The following is a 10,764-nucleotide window of genomic DNA, read 5'->3' on the forward strand; positions in this document are numbered from 1 at the left end:
TGTTGACCTTCTGAACACGAATAACGTGTCAAAACTCTTACAACTTGTGAATTTGGTTGTTGAAAAGCTAAATTTACTTTTGAAATTGACTCTTAAATGCCTAAAGGTAGGCAATTTTCTATGAAACTAGCGAGTTCAGCAACGATAAATTACTTTTTAAACAAAATACAATAGGGTAATTCGCCAATTGTTGAACGGTTAGTACTGGCATTTTTGTTTTCGTTTATTTTTCCGTGCATAATTCCTCTTTAGTTGAAAAATATCCAGTGAACGTCTAGATCCACTCATTCCGTATACTCCCCATAAAATTTAAATTCCCTCAAATTCCATTTTCTAAGAGAAAATAGAACATTTGTATGGGAAGTCTGTTACCCAAATGTTAAACGCTTCCTTAAGGGGAAGCTTACCGGGCGGGCCGGTAAAACCCGACTTCGGCGCACGTTTCGATTTTTTAAAAATTAACGAAAAGAGATATCGAAATAAAAAACAAATCACGCTGTAGCTGAGATGTTGGGCTTCATTTTCATAAAAAAATATTTGATTTTACTCAAAATTTGAAAAAGTTGGACTCTCGAGAACACCAAAATTTTTGGTAGGAAAACCGCTCCCATGCCGCAAATTTTTGTGTTTGCACAACGATTTCTCCCGTAAAAATGTGTTTTATCATATAACTATGTACGGTCATTTTGCTCAGAAACTAATAACGAGTCGAATGGTATATAAATATCAGGGGGTTTCATACAAAAATCTACATTGAGAGGCATTTGTATGAAAACATTTCCAAAATTATTGCGCGCCACCGCGATCGAACAGCAGCTAACGGTTTCTTGGCTGGCCTGCGGTGGGCACCCGTGCGGATGATGCAGCGAAACAAAGCAGCAGATTTGCCTCACTGACGTTGATCCGGTAAAATAGTTGGACACAAATTGATTTCAGAAAAAATATGTAATTGATTGCATGTTGGTTAATACACGTGCAGTACACGGATGATTTTGTAATAGAAATAATGCATCTAAACAATAGTTACTCAAATATGGTGTTTCAGGAATGGTACTCGTATTAATATTGCAGTACAATATTGAAAAAAAAAACATTTTTATTATTGAGTAGGCTGAGAAAGGAATGCGCGATATTTCTGATGAAAAAAAAAACGTGATATCTCGCGTAATTCGTGATCAGGGCCTAAAAGCCATTGGTAACCAAGTGTGTAGCACGATGCTACCGAGTAGATAAATGAATAAACAAAAAATTAAACGCCAGCTTGATCAAGAGGAGACTGTCCTCTATCTGCCAATAGGTTAAATTTTGATGTTTACCTGCTGTTTCTGTGCAGAAAACAACGAGCTACACACATGGTTACCAATAGTTTTTAGGGCGAGATCATAAGTTACACGAGTTATGATGATAAGTTCAGCTGAGGATCATTTTGGGGAATATAAATAGGATTGAAGAAATCTCGCAGCGGTAAACGCGCGGTTAACCAATATTTAGAAGGACCGTGCTGAAAGTACTGGATTCGATTTCCGAACGGTCCAGGATCTTTTTTGTGATTATTTAGGAATTCTAATGAATATTCGAGCCTGCTGAGCTTATTCGAGGATTCTTGAAGAGTTTTAGAGTATTCCTCGATATTTTGTGATTTGAGCAGTGTTGAAAAATTCATTTCGTCATATCTAAACTCAATCTCCTACAGCTCATTTTAGAAGCTGAACCAGAGAATATGGTATATGAAAAACTTGTGCAACTAGACCAGTTCTGCAAGAAAGTCACGGAAAAACTGCTATTTTTCGAATATTTAAGGTAAATGTCACGGGCTACCTTCGAAAAATCCCAATGATATTCACGGTGAATATCATTTGGCATTTTTCGAAGGTAGTCCGTGACATTTACCTTAAATATTCGAAAAACAGCAGTTTTTCCGTGACTTTCTTGCAGAACTGGTCTAGCTGCACAAGTTTTTCATATACCATATTCTCAGGTTCAGCTTCTAAAATGAGCTGTTGGTGGTTGAATTTAGATATGACGAAATGAATTTTTCAGTACTGGATTTGAGAGTTTGAGAATATTCCTCGACTTTTTGTGATTATTTAGGAATACTAATGAATATTTGAGCCTGCTGAGCTTATTCGAGGATTCTTGAAGAATGTTAGGAGTTTTCCTCGATTTTACGACAGCTGAGAAATTCTGATGATTATTTGAGTTCACTGTGCTTGCTCGAGGATTCTTGAAGAGTTTTAGAGTATTCCTCGATATTTTGTGATTATTAAGGAACTCTAATGAATATTTGAGTTCACTGAGCTTGCTCGAGAATTCTTGAAGAATTTGAGAATATTCCTCGACTTTTTGTGATTATTTAGGAATACTAATGAATATTTGAGCCTTCTGAGCTTATTCGAAGATTCTTGAAGAATGTTAGGAGTTTTCCTCGATTTTACGACAGCTGAGAAATTCAGATGAATATTTGAGTTCACTGAGATTGTTCGAGGATTCTTGAAGAGTTTTAAAGTATTCCCCGATATTTTGTGATTATTTAGGAATTCTAATGAATATTTGAGTGCACTGAGCTTGCTCGAGAATTCTTGAAGAATTTGAGAATATTCCTCGACTTTTTGTGATTATTTAGGAATACTAATGAATATTTGAGCCTTCTGAGCTTATTCGAGGATTCTTGAAGAGTTTTAGAGTATTCCTCGATTTTTTGTGATTATTTAGGAACTCTAATGAATATTTGAGTACACTGAGCTTGCTCGAGAATTCTAGAAGAATTTGAGAATATTCCTCGACTTTTTGTGATTATTTAGGAATTCTAATGAATATTTGAGCCTGCTGAGCCTATTCGAGGATTCTTGAAGAATGTTGGGAGTTTTCCTCGATTTTACGATAACTGAAAAAATCAGATGAATATTTGAGTTCACTGTGCTTGCTCGAGGATTCTTGAAGAGTTTTAGAGTATTCCTCGATTTTTTTGTGATTATTTAGGAACTTCAATGAATATTTGAGGTCACTGAGAATGTTTGAGGATTCTTGAAGAGTTTTAGAGTATTCCTCGATATTTTGTGATTATTTAGGAACTCTAATGAATATTTGAGTACACTGAGCTTGCTCGAGAATTCTTGAAGAGTTTGAGAATATTCCTCGACTTTTTGTGATTATCTAGGAATACTAATGAATATTTGAGCCTGCTGAGCTTATTCGAGGATTCTTGAAGAATGTTAGGAGTTTTCCTCGATTTTACGACAGCTGAGAAATTCTGATGATTATTTGAGTTCACTGTGCTTGCTCGAGGATTCTTGAAGAGTTTTAGAGTATTCCTCGATATTTTGTGATTATTTAGGAACTCTAATGAATATTTGAGTTCACTGAGCTTGCTCGAGAATTCTTGAAGAATTTAAGAATATTCCTCCACTTTTTGTGATTATTTAGGAATACTAATGATTTTTTGAGCCTGCTGAGCTTATTCGACGATTCTTGAAGAGTTTTAGAGTATTCCTCGATTTTTTGTGATTATTTAGGAATACTAATGAATATTTGAGTACACTGAGCTTATTCGAGGATTCTTGAAGAATTTAAGGTGACTCTCTGTATCACTCCTATTTCAGCTCTTCTTTTCCGATTCTTATTTCTAACAAACATCGAGCGCAACAGTAGTGGTGTCGCCTTTTTACATTTGTTCTATAAACAAACAAACAAAAATATCACCTCTTTGTCTCGCTTTTGCCAATTTAAACATTTCAAGATTGTTCATCATTTAAAAGTAATTCAAGCAGTAGACTTCTCTGTTTTGCTAAATAACAATGAAACATGTCTCAATATTACGAAAAACACCGAATTTTATGTATAATAAGCTAAAAATGATCGAATACTCTCAGTATGCTCTTCCGCTGTTGATGTTTGCAAGCAGCAGCAGTGTTGGCGGACAGTGCGGAGGAGATTTCACAAATAAAAATTATTTGCTTTTATTACTATCATATGTGCTTCAAAGTACAACAATAATCATTCAAAGAATAGTTTTCGATTTTACGACGTATAATCGATAAATTTGAATTGACTATTTCAATGATTTTGATTGATTTTATTGATGAATTGGCCCGCAAGATCGACATCACTGCGTTCAATGATCGATGATTGTGCGCCAGACGGCACCGTCGCGTCGCGCTGCTACCGTCGTCGTTGTACTGCGGTGGGTGGTAAACATTGCCATCGAACTCTTGGTGCGGATGAGACAAATTTGTATAATTTTCAAGTTTGAGTGAAAATATTTCTTTGTGGCATAGATAGTTCGAAAGAGAATTTTAATTGGAATAGCGTGTTCTATATTTCTTTTCCAAATATTTTGCGTGAAGTGGAGAATTTTTGAAAAAAGGTAAGCGTCGATTTTCTTACGTAAGTGTATTAGTGCAATACTGTGTAAAGTTGAATTTGGATGATGATTCTGAAGAAGCCATTTTGTGATGACACAAGAAAAGGCTTTAAGAATATTCCTCCACTTTTTGTAATTATTTAGGAATACTAATGATTTTTGAGCCTGCTAAGCTTATTCGAGGATTCTTGAAGAGTTTTAGAGTATTCCTCGATTTTTTGTGATTATTTAGGAATACTAATGAATATTTGAGCCTTCTGAGCTTATTCGAGGATTCTTGAAGAATGTTAGAAGTTTTCCTCGATTTTACGATAATTGAAAAATTCAGATGAATATTTGAGTTCAGTGAGCTTGCTCGAGGATTCTTGAAGAGTTTAAGAGTATTCCTCGATTTTTTGTGATTATTTATTGCGATTTTTTTTTCGACTTAGACTTTGATGCGATAAATTTCGTCGTACTCATATTTCGCTTTCGATTTCGCTGTCAATCTCAGTCGCAGGGTTTTTGCAACTCGCCCGATAATGTGACAGTTTTCGCCGGCCGTCTCAATGTTTACCATTGAGGTCTTTTGTTCTCGGTCCACCAGCTGGTCATGTTTACACAACAAAATCAGCTGGTTCACCGATGTTTACGTTCATCCTTATTGTTCTCGGCTACCAGCTGTTTATGTTTTCATAACAAAATCAGCTGGTTTCGCCTGAATCGGGTAAAGAATGCGAAAATGTGTCATAAATGTTAGGTTAGTACCATATTAGGGCGAGTTCAATTTCGTCGCCAAAGTCTGATTATTCGTAAAAAATACAATAGGAATTCTAATGAATATTTGAGTTCACTGAGCTTGCTCGATTGCTGATTTTTTGAGCCTGCTGAGCTCATTCGAGGATTCTTGAAGAGTTTTAGAGTATTCCTCGATTTTTTGTGATTATTTAGGAATACTAATGAATATTTGAGTACACTGAGCTTGCTCGAGAATTCTTGAAGAATTTGAGAATATTCCTCGACTTTTTGTGATTATTTAGGAATTCTAATGAATATTTGAGCCTTCTGAGCTTATTCGAGGATTCTTGAAGAGTTTTAGAGTATTCCTCGATATTTTGTGATTATTTAGGAACTCTAATGAATATTTGAGTGCACTGAGCTTGCTCGAGAATTCTTGAAGAATTTAAGAATATTCCTCCACTTTTTGTGATTATTTAGGAATACTAATGATTTTTTGAGCCTGCTGAGCTTATTCGAGGATTCTTGAAGAGTTTTAGAGTATTCCTCGAATTTACGACAGCTGAGAAATTCAGATGAATATTTGAGTTCACTGAGCTTGCTCGAGGATTCTTGAAGAGTTCTAGAGTATTCCCCGATATTTTGTGATTATTTAGGAATTCTAATGAATATTTGAGTGCACTGAGCTTGCTCGAGAATTCTTGAAGAGTTTGAGAATATTCCTCGACTTTTTGTGATTATTTAGGAATACTAATGATTTTTTGAGCCTGCTGAGCTTATTCGAGGATTCTTGAAGAGTTTTAGAGTATTCCTCGAATTTACGACAGCTGAGAAATTCAGATGAATATTTGAGTTCACTGAGCTTGCTCGAGGATTCTTGAAGAGTTCTAGAGTATTCCCCGATATTTTGTGATTATTTAGGAATTCTAATGAATATTTGAGTGCACTGAGCTTGCTCGAGAATTCTTGAAGAGTTTGAGAATATTCCTCGACTTTTTGTGATTATTTAGGAATACTAATGAATATTTGAGCCTGCTGAGCTTATTCGAGGATTCTTGAAGAGTTTTAGAGTATTCCTCGATTTTTTGTGATTATTTAGGAATTCTAATGAATATTTGAGCCTTCTGAGCTTATTCGAGGATTCTTGAAGAATGTTAGAAGTTTTCCTCGATTTTACGACAGCTGAGAAATTCAGATGAATATTTGAGTTCACTGAGCTTGCTCGAGGATTCTTGAAGAGTTTTAGAGTATTCCCCGATATTTTGTGATTATTTAGGAACTCTAATGAATATTTGAGTGCACTGAGCTTGCTCGAGAATTCTTGAAGAATTTTATAATATTCCTCCACTTTTTGTGATTATTTAGGAATACTAATGAATTTTTGAGCCTGCTGAGCTTATTCGAGGATTATTGAAGAATGTTAGGAGTTTTCCTCGATTTTACGACAGCTGAGAAATTCAGATGAATATTTGAGTTCACTGAGATTGTTCGAGGATTCTTGAAGAGTTTTAAAGTATTCCCCGATATTTTGTGATTATTTAGGAATTCTAAAGAATATTTGAGTGCACTGAGCTTGCTCGAGAATTCTTGAAGAATTTTATAATATTCTTCGACTTTTTGTGATTATTTAGGAATACTAATGAATATTTGAGCCTTCTGAGCTTATTCGAGGATTCTTGAAGAATGTTAGAAGTTTTCCTCGATTTTACGATAATTGAAAAATTCAGATGAATATTTGAGTTCACTGAGCTTGCTCGAGGATTCTTGAAGAGTTTTAGAGTATTCCTCGATTTTTGTGATTATTTAGGAATACTAATGAATATTTGAGTACACTGAGCTTGCTCGAGAAGTCTAGACGAATTTGAGAATATTCCTCGATTTTTTGTGATTATTTAGGAATTCTAATGAATATTTGAGCCTTCTGAGCTTATTCGAGGATTCTTGAAGAATGTTAGAAGTTTTCCTCGATTTTACGATAATTGAAAAATTCAAATGAATATTTGAGTTCACTGAGCTTGCTCGAGGATTCTTGAAGAGTTTAAGAGTATTCCTCGATATTTTGTGATTATTTAGGAACTCTAATGAATATTTGAGTACACTGAGCTTGCTCGAGAATTCTTGAAGAATTTGAGAATATTCCTCGACGTTTGTGATTATTTAGGAATTCTAATGAATATTTGAGCCTGCTGAGCTTATTCGAGGATTCTTGAAGAATGTTAGGAGTTTTCCTCGATTTTACGATAATTTAAAACAGATGAATATTTGAATTCACTGAGCTTGCTCGAGGATTCTTGAAGAGTTTTGGAGTATTCCTCGATATTTTGTGATTATTTAGGAACTCTAATGAATATTTGAGTACACTGAGCTTGCTCGAGAATTCTTGAAGAATTTGAGAATATTCCTCGACTTTTTGTGATTATTTAGGAATACTAATGAATATTTGAGCCTGCTGAGCTTATTCGAGGATTCTTGAAGAATGTTAGGAGTTTTAGGAGCATGACCATGCTGAGGGTGACGGGTTCGATTCCCGGTCGGTCCAGGATCTTTTCGTAAAGGAAATTTCCTTGACTTCCTTGGGCATAGAGTATCTTCGTGCCTGCCACACGATATATGCATGCAAAATGGTCATTGGCAGAGGAAGCTCTCAGTTAATAACTGTGGAAGTGCTCATAGAACACTAAGCTGAGAAGCAGGCTTTGTCCCAATGAGGACGTTACGCCAAGAAGAGAGAGAGAGAGAGAGAGAGTTAGGAGTTTTCCTCGATTTTACGACAGCTGAGAAATTCAGATGAATATTTGAGTTCACTGAGCTTGCTCGAGGATTCTTGAAGAGTTTTAGAGTATTCCTCGATTTTTTGTGATTATTTAGGAATACTAATGAATATTTGAGTTCACTGAGATTGCTCGAGGATTGTTCATTGAATTCAAATATTCACCAGAATTCCCAGGTCATCATAAAAATCAACAAATATTCCCAAATACTTCAACAAACCCTCGAGCAAGCTCATTGAACTCAAATATTCACCAGAATTCCCAGTCCATCATAAAAATCAATAAAAATTCACAAATACTTCAACAAACCCTCGGGCAAGCTCATTGAACTCAAATATTCACTAGAATTCCCAGGTCATCATAAAAATCAACAAATATTTACAAATACTTCAACAAACCCTCGAGCAAGATGATTGAACTCAAATATTCACCAGAATTCCCAGGTCATCATAAAAATCAATAAAAAATCCCAAATACTTCAACAAATCCTCGATCAAGCTGATTGAACTCAAATATTCAACAGAATTTGCAGATTATCATAAAAGTCAACAAAAAATCACAAATACTTCAACAAACCCTCGAGCAAGCTCATTCAACTGAAATATTCACTAGAATTTCCAGATCATCATAAAAATCAACAAAAATTCAAAAATACTTCAAGAACCCTCGAGTAAAATCATTCAACTCAACTATTCACCAAAATTCCCAGGTCATCATAAAAATCAACAAATACTTCAACAAACCCTCGAGCAAGCTGATTGAACTCAAATATTCAACAGAATTTCCAGTGGAATTTCCTTTCGGAATTTCCTTTACGAATTTCCTTTCAGAAGTTCCTTTACGGATTTCCTTTCGGAATTTCCCTTACTAATTTCCTTTAGGAATTTTCTTTAGGAATGTCCTTTAGGAATTTCCTTCAGGAATTTTCTTTAGGAATTTCCTTTAGGAATTTCCTTTAGGAATTTCATTTAGGATTTTTCTTTAGGATTTTTCTTTAGGAATTTCCTTTAGGAATTTCCTTTAGAAATTTCCTTTAGGTATTTTCTTTAGGAATTTCCTTCAGAAATTTTCTTTAGGAATTTTCTTCAGGAATTTTCTTTGGGAGTTTTCTTTAAGGATTTTGTTCAGGGATTTCCTGTAGAAACTTCTTTCAAAGATTTTCTTTTACGAATATTATTTACGAATTTCCTTTCGGAATTTCCCTTACGAATTTCCTTTAGGAATTTCCTTTAGGAACGAACTTTAGGAATTTTCTTTAGGAATGTCCTTTAGGGATTTCCTTTAGGAATTTCCTTTCGGAATTTCCTTTAGGAATATCCTTTAGGAATTTCCTTTAGGAATGTCCTTTAGGAATTTCCTTTAGTAATTTCTCTTAGGAATTTCCTTTAGGAATTTCCTTTCGGAATTTCCTTTAGGAATTTTCCTTTCGGAATTTTCTTTAGGAATTTCCTTTCGGAATTTCCTTTAGGAATTTCCTTTCGGAATTTCCTTTCGGAATTTCCTTTAGGAATTTCCTTTCGGAATTTCCTTCAGGAATTTCCTTTCAAAATTTCCTTCAGGAATTTCCTTTAAGAATTTTCTTTCGGAATTTCCTTTAGGAATTTTCTTTCGGAATTTCCTTTAGGAATTTCCTTTCGTAATTTCCTTTAGGAATTTTCTTTTGGAATTTCCTTTCGGAATTGCCTTTAGGAATTTCCTTTCGGAATTTCCTTTAGGAATTTCCTTTCGGAATTTCCTTCAGGAATTTCCTTTCGGAATTTCCATTAGGAATTTCCTTTCGGAATATCCTTTAGGAATTTCCTTTCGGAATTTCCTTTAGGAATTTCCTTTCGGAACTTTTTTTAGGAGTTTCCTCTCGGAATTTCCTTTAGGAATTTCCTTTCGGAATTTACTTTAGGAATTTCCTTTAGGAATTTCCTTCAGGAATTTCTTTTAGGAATTTCCTTTAGGAATTTCCTTTCGTAATTTCCTTTAGGAATTTTCTTTTGGAATTTCCTTTAGGAATTTCCTTTCGGAACTTCCTTTCGGAACTTCCTATAGGAATTTCCTTTCGGAACTTCCTTTAGGAATTTCCTTTAGGTATTTTCTTTCGGAATTACCTAAAGGACTTTCCTTTCGGAATTTCCTTTAGGAATTTCCTTTCGGAATTTCTTTAAGGAATTTCCTTTTGGAATTTCCCTTACGAATTTCCTTTCGGAATTTCCCTTACGAATTTCCATTCGGAATTTCCCTTACGAATTTCCATTCGAAATTTCCCTTACGAATTTCCTTTAGGAATTTCCCTTCGGAATTTCATTTAAGGAATTTCCTTTAGGAATTTCCTTTAGGAATTTCGTTTAGGAATTTCCTTTAGGAATTTCCTTTAGGAATTTCCTTTAGGAATTTCCTTTAGGAATTTCCTTTAGGAATTTCCTTTAGGAATTTCCTTTAGGAATTTCCTTTAGGAATTTCCTTTGGGAATTTCCTTTCGGAATTTCCTTTTGGAATTTCCTTTCGGAATTTCCTTTAGGAATTTCCTTTCAGAATTTCCTTTGGAAATTTCCTTTCGGAATTTCCTTTAGGAATTTTTCTTTCGGAACTTCCTTTAGGAATTTCCTTTCGGAACTTCCTTTAGGAATTTCCTTTCGGAACTTCCTTTAGGAATTTCCTTTCGGAACTTCCTTTAGGAATTTCCTTTCGGAACTTCCTTTAGGAATTTCCTTTCGGAACTTCCTTTAGGAATTTCCTTTCGGAACTTCCTTTAGGAATTTCCTTTCGGAACTTCCTTTAGGAATTTGCTTTTGGAATTTCCTTTAGGAATTTTCTTTCGGAATTACCTACAGGAATTTTCTTTAGGAATTTCCTTTAGGAATTTCCTTCCGGAATTTTCCTTACGAATTTCCTTTCGGAAATTCCCTTACGAATTTCCTTTCGGAA

This window comes from Aedes albopictus, chromosome 2 (genome assembly GCF_035046485.1).
Source record: "Aedes albopictus strain Foshan chromosome 2, AalbF5, whole genome shotgun sequence".
Lineage (NCBI taxonomy): Eukaryota > Metazoa > Arthropoda > Insecta > Diptera > Culicidae > Aedes > Aedes albopictus.